The sequence below is a fragment of the Odocoileus virginianus genome, chromosome 27 (genome assembly GCF_023699985.2).
Source record: "Odocoileus virginianus isolate 20LAN1187 ecotype Illinois chromosome 27, Ovbor_1.2, whole genome shotgun sequence".
In the NCBI taxonomy this organism is placed as follows: Eukaryota; Metazoa; Chordata; class Mammalia; order Artiodactyla; family Cervidae; genus Odocoileus; species Odocoileus virginianus.
Genome location: NC_069700.1, coordinates 2268255 through 2280505, shown reverse-complemented (window position 1 = coordinate 2280505; position 12251 = coordinate 2268255). Strand labels below are relative to the sequence as shown.

At 49.8% G+C, this 12251-nt stretch overlaps 1 long non-coding RNA gene across 1 annotated transcript; it reads left to right on the top strand.

Moving 5' to 3' along the window:
• The first annotated feature begins 547 nt into the window (after positions 1-547).
• Positions 548-9650, top strand: LOC139031593 (uncharacterized). Its single transcript, XR_011484090.1, has 4 exons — positions 548-4903; positions 5288-5458; positions 5561-6046; positions 6156-9650. It is a non-coding gene; the product is annotated as an uncharacterized lncRNA (long non-coding RNA).
• The last annotated feature ends 2601 nt before the right edge of the window (positions 9651-12251 follow it).

The window sequence follows — 12251 nt, the reverse complement described above, 5'->3', positions numbered from 1 at the left end:
GCACGCAGCATTTTCTAATTGTTCAGGATGTTCTATTTCTTGGGCTGGCTCCCACGTTTGTTTTGCAGGCATGAAAGGAACTCTCCTCTCTGGACACGGAGTGAGTCTTTTCATGGGGGTTTTTCTTTTTTCCATGCCTGATTTCCTTCCCATTTCTCTCCACCATTTTGAAGAATGGCATGGACGGTGGAGAAAAGCACTTTCATGTTAAAATGTGAGCCACGTGCTTGGTGCAAGAAAGCAGGGAGTTACTCATCCTAACAGGCTAATGCCAAATGCAAATGACAATTCGAGACGGAGCAAAATAAATTCACTCTTTAAACCCTGAGGTCCAACCAGCATATTCCTAAAGGGAAGCTAAGTGCCTTTAATGAGCTTTTGGATGAAGCACATTCTCCCAATTCCTGTTCTTCTGTAGATATCTTAAGGCAGCATAATTGGAATCAGAGCTAGATTTCTATATTCTCTCTCTCTCTTTTTCCCTCTGATGGATGAAAATTAGGGTTTATTCAATATCAGTTATCTATTGCATTTTTAAAAATTTAACAACATTTTATTTAACCAAATATACATAAAACATTATCATTTTAACATGTAATAAGTTTAAAATTATTGAGATAATTTACATTTTTTTTCTTGCAAAATGTTGGAGACTCAGTATGCCTTTCATAGTTACAGCACATCTCAGTTTTGACCATCTGTATTTCAAATACTCAATAGCCGCTAGCCATTTGTGGCTGCCTGTTCAACAGTAGAGCAATTGTAGGTATCAGTTCAGTTCAGTTCAGTCGTGTCCAACTCTTTGCGACCCCATGAACCGCAGCACGCCAGGCCTCCCTGTCCATCACCAACTCCCAGAGTCTACCCAAACTCATGTCCATTGAGTCAGTGATGCTATCCAGTCATCTAATCCTCTGTCGTCCCCTTCTCCTGCCTTCAATCTTTCCCAGCATCAGGGTCTTTTCAAATGAGTCAGCTCTTTGTATCAGGTGGACAAAATATTGGAGTTTCAGCTTCAACATCCGTCGTTCCAATGAACACTCAGGACTGATCTCCTTTAGGATGGACTGGTTGGATCTCCTTGCAGTCCAAGGGACTCTCAAGAGTCTTCTCCAACACCACAGTTCAAAAGCATCAATTCTTCAGTGCTCAGCTTTCTTTGTAGTCCAACTTTCACATCCATACACGACTACTGGAAAAACTACAGCCTTGACTCGACAGACCTTTGTTGACAAAGTAATGTCTCTGCTTTTTAATATGCTGTCTAGGTTGGTTATAACTTTCCTTCCAAAGAGTAAGCGTCTTTTAATTTCATTGCTGCAGTCACCATCTGCAGTGATTTTGGAGCCCCCAGAAATAAAGTCAGTCACTGTTTCCACTGTTTCCCCATCTATTTGCCATGAAGTGATGGGACCAGATGCCATGATCTTAGTTTTCTGAATGTTGAGCTTTAAGCCAACTTTTTAATTTGGGTTAAATATAAATATAGCTCCAGATTAATCACCTTAAGGATTTAAAGAGAGTAGAGTGATATTCCAGCATCTTCTGAGGCTGCAAGATTTCACTGATGGTAAACTCCAGGAATAACAATGATCATCCATGCTATTAGATATACTTCCCTATCGGCTTGAATTTAGGTTTAAATAACAGAAAGTGAAATGAAATTAAAAAGGAAAAAGCATATGTTACAAAATTCAAAAAAAGGTAACATTTGGTACATTTCTGTATTCTCTTAAAATCCAAACTTGGCTTCAAATGGAAGAGCATTCCAAGCTCAATGTGTGTGTGTGTGTGTGTGTGTGTGTGTGTGTGTGTGTATGCACGCGCGCGCTCAGTTCCTCAGTCCTGTCTGACTCTTCACGACCCCGTGGACTGTAGCCCGCCAGGCTCCTCTGTCCATGGAGTTTTCCAGGCAAGAACACTGGAGTGGGTTGCCATTTCCTTCTCCAGGATCTTCCTGACTCAGGGATAGAGCCTGCATCTCCTGCATTGCATGTGGATTCTCTACCACTTGAGCTACCGGGGACGCTGGGTAGAAACCATCTAATTCAGAGACTGCCTTCCTACCTACAAGGTTTAAGAAAATCCTGCCTGGGACTTAGGGGCATGCCTTCCAACACACAGAGCATTCGGCATGCAGGGGAGACAGCGTGAACCTTCTTTCAAGAAAAGGAAAAGAAAGCATAAAGGGGTCAGGAGAAGAGTCAGTCTTCAGGTCTAGTTAGAGGCCGAGCTGAGACTTCCTCATCCCAGACCTGAGCAGATGACAAAGTGTTTCCTCAGAGCCAGGAGAGGACGGCAGGGAATGATGACCACGTCTCATGCCCTGCACACGGCCGGAGGCTGAGCGGATGAGTTCTTGGTTCTCACGCAACATTACAAGGAAGGGAGGTGAGACGGGCCAGATCAGGAATGTTCCCGGGCCTGCTGGCCGTACTGACCAGAGTAGCCTGCGGCTGCACCTCTTTGCTCACCTCAGACAGGAATTTGGGAAAGTGAAGCAGAGTTATTATCTGAATACTTGTCTGCAGCTGTGGGAATGGAGGCCGCCCTGAACTCACAGCAGATTCCAGGCGCATCATCCCCCTTCCCTAGATCATGTGGCCACTCGAATCATTCCAGGGTTCAGTTCAGTTCAGTTACTCAGTCGTGTCCAGCTCTTTGTGACCCCACAAACCACAGCATGCCAGGCCTCCCTGTCCATCACCAACTCCGGGAGTTTACTCAAACTCATGTCCATTGAGTCGGTGATGCCATCCAACCATCTCATCCTCTGCCATCCCCTTCTCCTCCTGCCTTCAGTCTTTCCCAGCATCAGGGTCTTTTCAAATGAGTGAGCTCTTCACCTCAGGTGGCTAAAGTACTAGAGCTTCAGCTTCAGCATCAGTCCTTCCAATGAACACCCAGAACTGATTTCCTTTAGAGTGGACTGGTTGGATTCTAGGGTAATTCCTTATTATCAGTACTTTTCTGCTCAGCACTGAGCAGTTACAAATGGGCATTTGATGATGCTGATGATAAGACAGTTTGCTTGCTTGAATTGGGATCCAAATAAGGTTTACATTGTGGGGTTGAGTTATATGCCTGTCTTCTTTAATCTATTTGTTATTGCTCAGTCTTTAAGTCGTGTCTGACTCTCTGAAACCCCATGGACTGCAGCACACTGCACTTCCCTATCCTTCACTATCTCCCAGAGTTTACTCAAACTCAAGTCCACTGAGTCCATGATGCCATCCAACCATCTCATCTTCTGTCACCGCCTTTTCCTCCTGCCCTCAATCTTTCCCAGCATCAGGGTCTTTTCCAAAGAGTTGGCTCTTCTCATCAGGTGGCCAAAGTGCTTGAGTTTAATCTATAGCTCTCCACTTTCCCTTTTCTCCCTTGCCATTTTCCAATTTTTGCTTGTTTTTGAAGAAACCAGGTCGTTTCTCCCATGGAGTTTCCCACAGTCTTCATTTTGCTGATTGAAGCTCAGGGTGTTGTTTATCCCTGGGCTGTGTCACCTGCATTTCTGAACCTCTGAGTTGGCAGTGAGATCTGAATTCACCTGAGTGAGATTTCCTTTGGCACAAAACCCCACCTGGACGTGGTCTCATCATCTCTGACCTCAGCACTGTCCCCCTCTTGCTCATGCTGTTTCTGCCCCCTGGTCTTGATCACCAGGCACACGCTCTCCAAAGGGCCCGCACAGCTTCCCCGCCCGCCTCTCGCCGCCTTCGAGTCTTGGCTCAAAGGTTCTCTTCTTGATGAGGGCGGCCCTGGCCACCTGTTAACCACATGGGACCTTAGACCAGCACTTCCGGTCACAGAGCAGCGCCTGACACGTGATGTGGTCCTTCCGTCTGCGCCGGATGAGTTAAAGACGGGGAACCACGTTCCTCCCATCTTATTCTGCCTGGGATGCCACTGGCAATCACAGCGCACGTTTCCTCTGGTGCCAGGCACCACTCGGCCCCAGGCATGCTGTGCGCTGAATGCAGGGCTTGTTTCAATGTCACCCAGCATGGGGCAGGCCCTACCGTTGTCATCCAATAGACAAGACTGGCGGGCTTGGAGGTGCCCTGCCCAGGGCCTCCAAGGAAAGGCTTGTAGCTCCAGCCTTGAGGAATGCAGTCAGCAGAGAGCCTGCAGCCAGCAGCCTCTTGTTCAGAGTCACGTGTACCCTGGGCTGTGTACACGGGTGGATCCCAGCAGGAGGACAAAAACCTGGCCACCAAGCCCCAGCCCTGATGGACCAACATATTCTCCCCAAATCCCCATGGGACCAGCTCAGCCTTTGTCCAAGTTCAGCTTCTCTTTCTGCCTGAACTTGACGGCTCCACCCCTGTCTCTGAAAGTGTCCGTGTTCAGCACATGGGCTCAATTGTGTCCAACTCTTTATGACCCCACTGACTGTAGCCCACCAGGCTCCCCTGTCCATGGGGTCTCCCAGACAAAGAGTACTGGAGTGGGTTGCCATTTCCTTCTCCAGGGGATCTTCCCCACCCAGGGATTGAACCCAGGTCTGGTGCATTAGCAGGTGGATTCTTTACCACTGCACCCCCTGGGGAGCCTAATAAATGCTCTGCAAGCCAAACTCCATCTCAGCATCTACATCCTGGAAACCCCAACTTGTGGTGCCAAGGAAGCAAAATCTCAGAAAGTGAGCTAAGCTTCCCAGGGTCCCAGTGCAGTGCTGGCAGAGGAGGAATTTGACGGGGCTCTGGTCTCTCCGGTGGGGTGTGCTGTTTCCAGAAGCACCACATACCTCCCAGAGCCCTGAATCTGGGGAAGTCCCATCCACACCGGGCCTCTGCTCTGGGTTTCAGCTGCTTGGGTGAGGCAGCCTAGCCACATTCAACATGTCTCTGCAGGAAACTGGATTCTCGGTCACAGCCGGTGACCTACACTGCAGTGTAAGAAGGTGAGCTGTCCATTTCCTATGCGGCAACTAGGAAAAGGTTCACGGAGGGGGCGGAGGAGGAGGGGCTGTGGAAGAGGATGTTCTCACCGTTGCAGGTGGGAACAGTACAGCCATTTCAGAGTTTTGACAGAAACCTTTAAAAACAGTAGTCTTTGATTTCCTCACTTCAGTAAATTAATGTACGGGGAGTGGAAAGAAAAAAACAAAAGATGAAAGGGATCAGCAGTCCCTGTGAGTCCCTGCCTTCGTCCCTGGGGCTTTGGTGGGCTTCGGATCAAAAACCTCACTCTATCTCCTGGCCGCTGGGTAGGTCCCTCCCCTGTGTCCCAGAGGCTGGTTACTTAACTTACCTTTTCATGTTCAACCCCTGGCCGCACTTTGTAGGTTAGATCGCATGATGGTTAGATGGCATCACCGACTCAATGGGCATGGATTTGAGCCAGCTTCAGGAGACAGTGGGAACAGAGGGACCTGGCAGGCTGCAGTCCATGAGGTCACAGAGTTGGACATGACCTAGCAACCGGACAACGACAATCACTGTGTAATCTGTTTATGGTCTGTTCTTCCCCTCTAGACTTTGGGGGTCCTTGGGTCAGGGGCTCTGTCACGACCTTGTGTGTTTCTCTGGTGACCTTTTGCGTTCCTCTCTCCTTGCAGAGGGGAGGCACTGATGACATCCTTGGTGAACAAAGTGACTGAAGGTTAAGTGGTGAGCAATGGCTTATCTTCCAGACCGGCAGTTCCTGCAGGCGATGGGTGTACGTGGCAGGGAGGAGACTATCACAGAGCCCTCGCAGCGTCCCTACTGACTCCTAGACCAATGAGCTTCTGATTCCTTTGTTCAGCTACGGGATGGAGCCCTGGGCTTTTATCCACGTTTCCTTAAGAAGTTAAGGCTGACTTTATTGAACTTTGCAGATACTGTGATTGTTTTTGTTTTTTTTTTTTTAATTGAAGGTTTGGGGCAACCCTGTGATGTCAGATGATGGTTAACTTTTTTTTTTTTTTTAGCATTAAAGTGTTTTTTTAAAGTCTTTATTGAATTTGTAACAATATTGCTTCTGCTTTATGTTTTGATTGTTTGGCTGAGAGGGATCTGAGCCGCCTAACCAGGGATCGAACTCGTGCCTCTTGCACTGGAAGGTGAGGACTTAATCACTGGACCACCAGGGAAGACCTCTGGCAATAAAGTATTTTAAATTAAAGTATGCACACTGTTTTTCTAAACATCATGCTCTTGTGCACTTTATAGACTACAAGTGAAGTGCAGACATAACTCATATGCTTGGGAAACCAAAGCCCGCATGTGACTTGCTCTGTCCGGACGCCCGCTTTATTGTGTGGTCTGGAACCCAGCCCGTGGAGTCTCCAAGGTCTGCCCGTGTGTGTTCTCTTGGTCCCGTCTGGCTCCTGCTTCGGATCCAGGTGGAACTCCCTCCCAGCTCACTTGCCATGGGAGGAAAAAGCCCGGGCAAGCGTTCCCCAGGTGGGACCCAAACCACCCTGCCTTCTTTCTCTGGGTGACTCTTTGATCTCTTGTTCCCTGGAAACTGGAGGCTCCTTGAAGAATTCTCCCTTGTTTACCCAAAAGCAGTGAACTCTTAACAACGAACCACATTTTGCAGAGTCCTCCGGCCCGGGGCCGGGTGTGTCCGCAGAGGCGGTGGCAGGGGCGAGCTGGCTCAGCAAGGGCAGCGTCCCCTTACGAGGATGTGGAGGCTGGCTCATCACTGGTTCCGGAGGAAAGCAGGGCGATAGCTGGGAAAAGGGCGCAATCAAGGGGAGGCTCACCTCCAGGAGAAGGCTCCGTCCACGTGCAAGGTTAAAAACGCGCTCCCCAGGCGGCTCAGTGGTAAAGAATCTGCCTGCCAATGCAAGAGAGAAAACACGAGATAAAGGTCTGATCCCTGGGTCAGGACGATCTCCTGGAGAAGGAAACGGCAACCCGCTCCAGTATTCTTGCCTGAAAAATCCTACCGACGGAGGAACTTGGCGGCTACAGTCCATGGGGCCGCGAAGAGTTGGACATCAGTGAGCAACTTAGCGCAGGAGCACAGGGTGAAAACCCCACGTCGGTGAGTATTCCCTGGACTCTGGTCAAGGCAGAGCCACGGGGCACAGTGATGGGCGCCCAAGGGAAAAGCAAGCTGGGGGTGGAGACGTGAGGGGCTCAGGGGAGAAGACGGAGGCAGGGAGTGAGCAGAGGGGCAGCGAGGGTCCACTCTGGAGAGAGAGACGGGGCACGTGGTACGGGAGCAAACTCCCCAGGAGAAGACAGAATCCAGGTTACGGAGCCGCAGTGCGGTTGGAGGGTAGTCTGCATTAGAGGCGCCTGGGGAATGAAAAATATACTGATGCTGGGCCTTTTCCCAAGGCAGTCTAACCTAATTGGCCTGGAGTTTGGCCCAAGGGATTCGGATGAGCCAGCTGATTAGGAGCACCAGCTCTAGACTTCAGAAAGGGGGCAGTGCCTCCCCTGGGGGCGGGGAGGAGGAGGGGAAGGCTGGTGGGGACCTGAGAACAGTCAGGCGCGCTTTCCTAGTTCTTTCAGTCACACGTCTCAGTCTCCGACTGCAGACGAGTCCCCTGCAGGTCTTGCTGAAATGCAGATTCTGGTTAGCAGGGCTGGGCGGGGCTCAGACTCTGCATTTGTAACTCACTCCCGGGGCGCCACTGCTGCAGGACCCTGTTTTGATTGCGTGCTCACTCGTGTCCGACTCTTCGTGACCCCACGGACTCTAACCTGCCAGGCTCTTCTGTCCATGGGATTTTCCAAGCAAGAGTACTGGGGTGGGTTGCCATTTCCTCCTCCAGGGGATCGTCACAAACCAGGGATTGCAACCAGGCCTCCTGAGACTTCTGCATTGGAAGGTGGACTCTTCACCACTAAGCCACCTGGGAAGCCCACTGCTTTGGTTGGTAAGGCTTAAAGTTGACAGAGGGTTTCATGTCGACCCACTTGTTTTGCATCAGACACGATCTGGCCTACATGACATGGCTCTTACGGTCCTGATTGTACAGGAGAGGGAAGGAGGTCAGAGAGGGGCAGGCAGAGGAGCAGAAGGTGGCCCCGGGCATTGATGTCTGGTGGGCCTTTGAGCACTGTGCCACTTTCATCAGTTCATGGATGAGAAATGGCTGCAGGTCCCATCACTCGCCTCAGAGGATGGCGCAGAGCTCGGGCCTCCCTGCTCTGGGGCCTGAGCCAGTCCTGGGAGCCAGTGAGGGCCTCAGGCCGCCTGCTCTGAGGACAGGCCTGGGTGTGTGACTCCGTGGGGTGCGAGGCCTCACAGATGGATCGCAGTCCCTGGAGGCCACTAGCTGAGTCAGCTGGGCTATTTCGGAAGGTGAAGAGCAGAGACCAAGGTCTGTTGCTGTAGGTGATGGGGTTTGGTGGGGGGACACCCAGAGAAAGATGGGAGGTGGGAGACGCTGCTACAGGCCTCTCGGGGACGGGAAGGATGGTCAAGGTTGAGCGTTACCCTGGCAACCAGCTCTTCTCCGCCTAGAAACGGTGGTACCCGTCACTGCAGAACGTCCTCTCTCTCCCCTCTTGTCCTGATGCTTCTTCGCCCTTCTCCCTGTGGTCTGGGGACTCCTTTCTGCCATTACTTGTCCGGCTCCCTGCTTCCTGTGACCATCGACTCCTGTGACCAGCTGTGTGCATTATATTCAGAAATCTTTAGCAGTAAACGTCTAGTTTGAGGATGGGCCTGGAGTTGGGGTCACAGTGCCCCTCTCAGGCCAGTCTCCAGGTGGCCACTTTGGGGTCCAGTTGGCCGAAGTCAAGGCAGCAGGGGGAGATGGATGACTCAGAGCAGGTGCCCGAGCTGCCCGGGGGCGTGGCGGCCCTCAGAGGGCAAGCAAAGCTGAGCTCCCATTCTGGGGGCCTTGAGAACTGGGATACTAAGCACGTTTCCCAGAAGTTCCAGGATTTCCAGGTGAGCGGAAAGAGAATTTGCATTTTCTGGGCCTGAAGTGTTGGGCAGGGCTGTGGTGTCTGGAGCAAACCACGAGACCACAGGTGGATGAAAGAGTGGGCAGCGTGGGACGAGGTCAAGGAAGACGATAAGTACCTGTGGGTTGAGTTGATGGTCTGTAAACCCCACTTCCTGGGGTCGGTCCTGATCCTGGGCCCGGAAGTCAGGCTGGGCCTGGAGGACTGGTGGCAGAGGTGGACTGACCCAGGCCATGGTGGACGAGCACAGAGGGGCCCACGTGCAGAGAACCAGGAAAACAGGGTGTCTACACGGAAAGCGGACTCTGCACGTCACGCACGTGGTCGGGACCTGTTCTCAAACGAAGTGATTTCCGTATGCATTTGTAAACTCCTAAGCGCTGGCAAAAGCACCTCATCTGTGCACATTTTTCTTTTTTTGGCTGTGCCGTGTGGCTTGCAGGATCTTAGTTCCCCGGGAATGAACCTAGGCCCCTGGCAGTGAAAGCACTGCGTCCTAACCACTGGACCACCAGGAAATTCCCAACGTAGTCTTCATTATTTCAATTTGGTTTTTGCTTTTTAAAAGAATTTTATTAAAGGATAGTTGATTTGCAATGTTGTGTTAATTTCTTCTATACAACAAAGTGACTCAGTTACACATATATATTAATATATTCTTTTTCATATTCTTTTCCATTAAGGTTTATCACAGGATGTTGAATACAGTTCCCTGTGCTGTATAGTAGGACCTTGCTGTTTCTCCTTCCTGTATATAACAGTTCACCTCTGATCATCCCAAATTCTCAATCCTTTGCTCCCCACCCCCCGACTCCTTTGGCAAATGTAAGTCTATTCTCTTTGTCTGTGAGTCTGTTTTTGGTTTGTAGATATATTGGTTTGTATTGTATTTTAGATTCCACATGTAAGTGATATCATATAATATTTGCTTTCTGACTAGTTCATTGAGCATGATCATCTCTGGGTCCATCCATGTCGCTGCAAATGGCACTATTTCATTCTTCGTGATGGCTGAGTAACACTGCAAACAAAATTCTAAGCTAATTAGTTCTGTGTGTTGTGTCTGCCTTTCCTGCTAGACTGTGGTTGTCTGAGCAGGATCCGTGCCTTTTTCAGAAGGCTTCACTTTGCATCGTCTGTCTCTTCACACAGACTGCCACGGTGACATGGACCCTCGTGGACCCCTACTCGTAGGGAGGTGAGTGGGCCTTATCCCGACACACTCACTGGGTGACTGGGATTATCACCGTGCCTTACGTCAGATGCAGTAGTGGTTTCCAGTACTATCGCTGGGCTTCAAATCCTGGCTCTGTGGGCATATGCCAGGCGTTTCATTTTTCCAAGCCTTGTTTTTTTCATCTATGAAAATATATGATTTACCTCATAAAATTAGAATGAAATTTCAGACACTTGTTCTATATGTAAGAATTTTAAAAAAACAGTTTATTAATTTGGCTGGGCCAGGTCTTAGCTGTGGTATGTGGAATCTTCCATCCTCATTGTGGCATGTGGGATCTTTAGTTGCAGCATGTAAACTCTTAGTTTTGACATGCGGGATCTAGTTTCCTGACTAGGGATCAAACCTGGGCCCCCGCGTTGGGAGTGCGGCGTCTTAGCCACTGGACCACCAGGGAAGTCTCCATATATATGCAAGACTTTTAGCACAGTACCTGTCATGTAGCAAAAGCTAACGAATTTGGGTATTATTACTGTGAGCAGAAAGCCTGGGTCTTGCTCCAGGCTGTGAGCTTATTCATTATTATTTATTGAGCAGTTAGTATGTGCTAACCCTTGTGTTCAGGGGATGAGATGGTTGGATGGCATCACTGATTCAATGGATATGAACTTGAGCAAACTCCTGGAGATGGTGAGGGACAGGGCAGCCTGATGTGCTGCAGTCCACGGGGTCGCGAAGTCAGATGCCACTTAACAGCAACCAGCCTTATGTTATGTGCTCTGCCCTAGTTAATCTTCACAAAACGGTAAATTTTTTTTTTCCTTCCTATTTTATAGATGAGGAAATGGTGGCCCAGAGAGGTTAAGTTCTTAACTGAGGTCACCCCACTGTTAGATGATTCAGCCAATATTCAAATCCGCTAACGTTTATGCTTATGTTTGTCGCCATTGTGCTAAGTTGCCTGTCTGCAAGGCCTGAGCTCAGTCCTGGGTTTAAAATGAGGCAAGAACAACATTTAGGCTCTGCCCTAGTGACCTGGGCTAGCCCTGCCAGTCTGGTTTGCTTGCCAGCCACTTAGGAGTACAGAGGGGGTGTGCATTACAACTCTGAGGGTCAGCAGACAAACTCCCAAGCTGCCTGCCCCAAGACCTGCAGTCATCTCAGCCCTCAGCGAGTGAGCCCGCCTCCACTGCCTGGGCTGTCTGCACACCTGGGGCTGCCCACCTCCTGTGAAGCAAGTCCTCTGTTCCTGGTCTGGTTTCTGCTGCCTCTGCCAGACCCAGGTCTCCTGTGCACAGAAGATGCTCAAGAAATGCCACCTGTGTGATGAGTGAAAACCTGTGTGATGAAGGCTAAGCCCCACGTTTCATGTACACTGCATGCCAATCTGACACTGTCAAATCGTGGGGCTGGAGAAGACTCTTGAGAGTTCCTTGGACTGCAAAGAAAACAAGTCAGTCAATCCCAAAGGAAATCAACCCTGAATATTCATTGGAAGGACTGATGCTGAAGCTGAAGCTCCAATAGTTTGGTCACATGATGTGAAGAGCCAACTCATTGGAAAAGACTCTGATGCTGGGAAAGATTGAGGGCAGGAGGATATGGGGGTGACAGAGGATGAGATGGTTGGATGACATCACTGACTCAATGGACATGAGTCTGAGCAAACTCCAGGAGATAGTGGAGGACAGAGGAGCCTGTTGAGCTGCAGTCCACGGGGTCACAAAGAGTAGGAGACAACTGAGCGCCTGAACGAAAAATAACAATGTCGTTTTGAAGGGAAGATTTGAAGGGATGCAAAAAGAATTACAGACTTGGGCCAGAAGGAACTTTGCAAAACCCTTTTGCTTAGAGAGCTGAAGGGAGCTGATATTATTAATACTGACTACTTATTAACTGTTCTGCCAGATGCCCTCAGCACCTGTCCTTATCAAATGCTCTCAGAACTGTGATTACAATGACCATCTTTAGCGTGGAGTATGTTATAACTGCTAGGCATTGTACCACCTATGATCTGTCCTGCCACCCTCAGCAGGACTGTCTCTTCCTCCCCCCGGCCCCTCCTGTTGAGAACTCTGCCCTCTGAAATTACAAAGATTTCCCCCACTGGCAGTCAGAGGACAAGGTTCAGAAACTTGCTGTTGCCCAAGATCACAGAGAGTTTCGGGGCAGAGTCGGGATTGAAATGCACGCTGATCTAGCATTTCCCACCA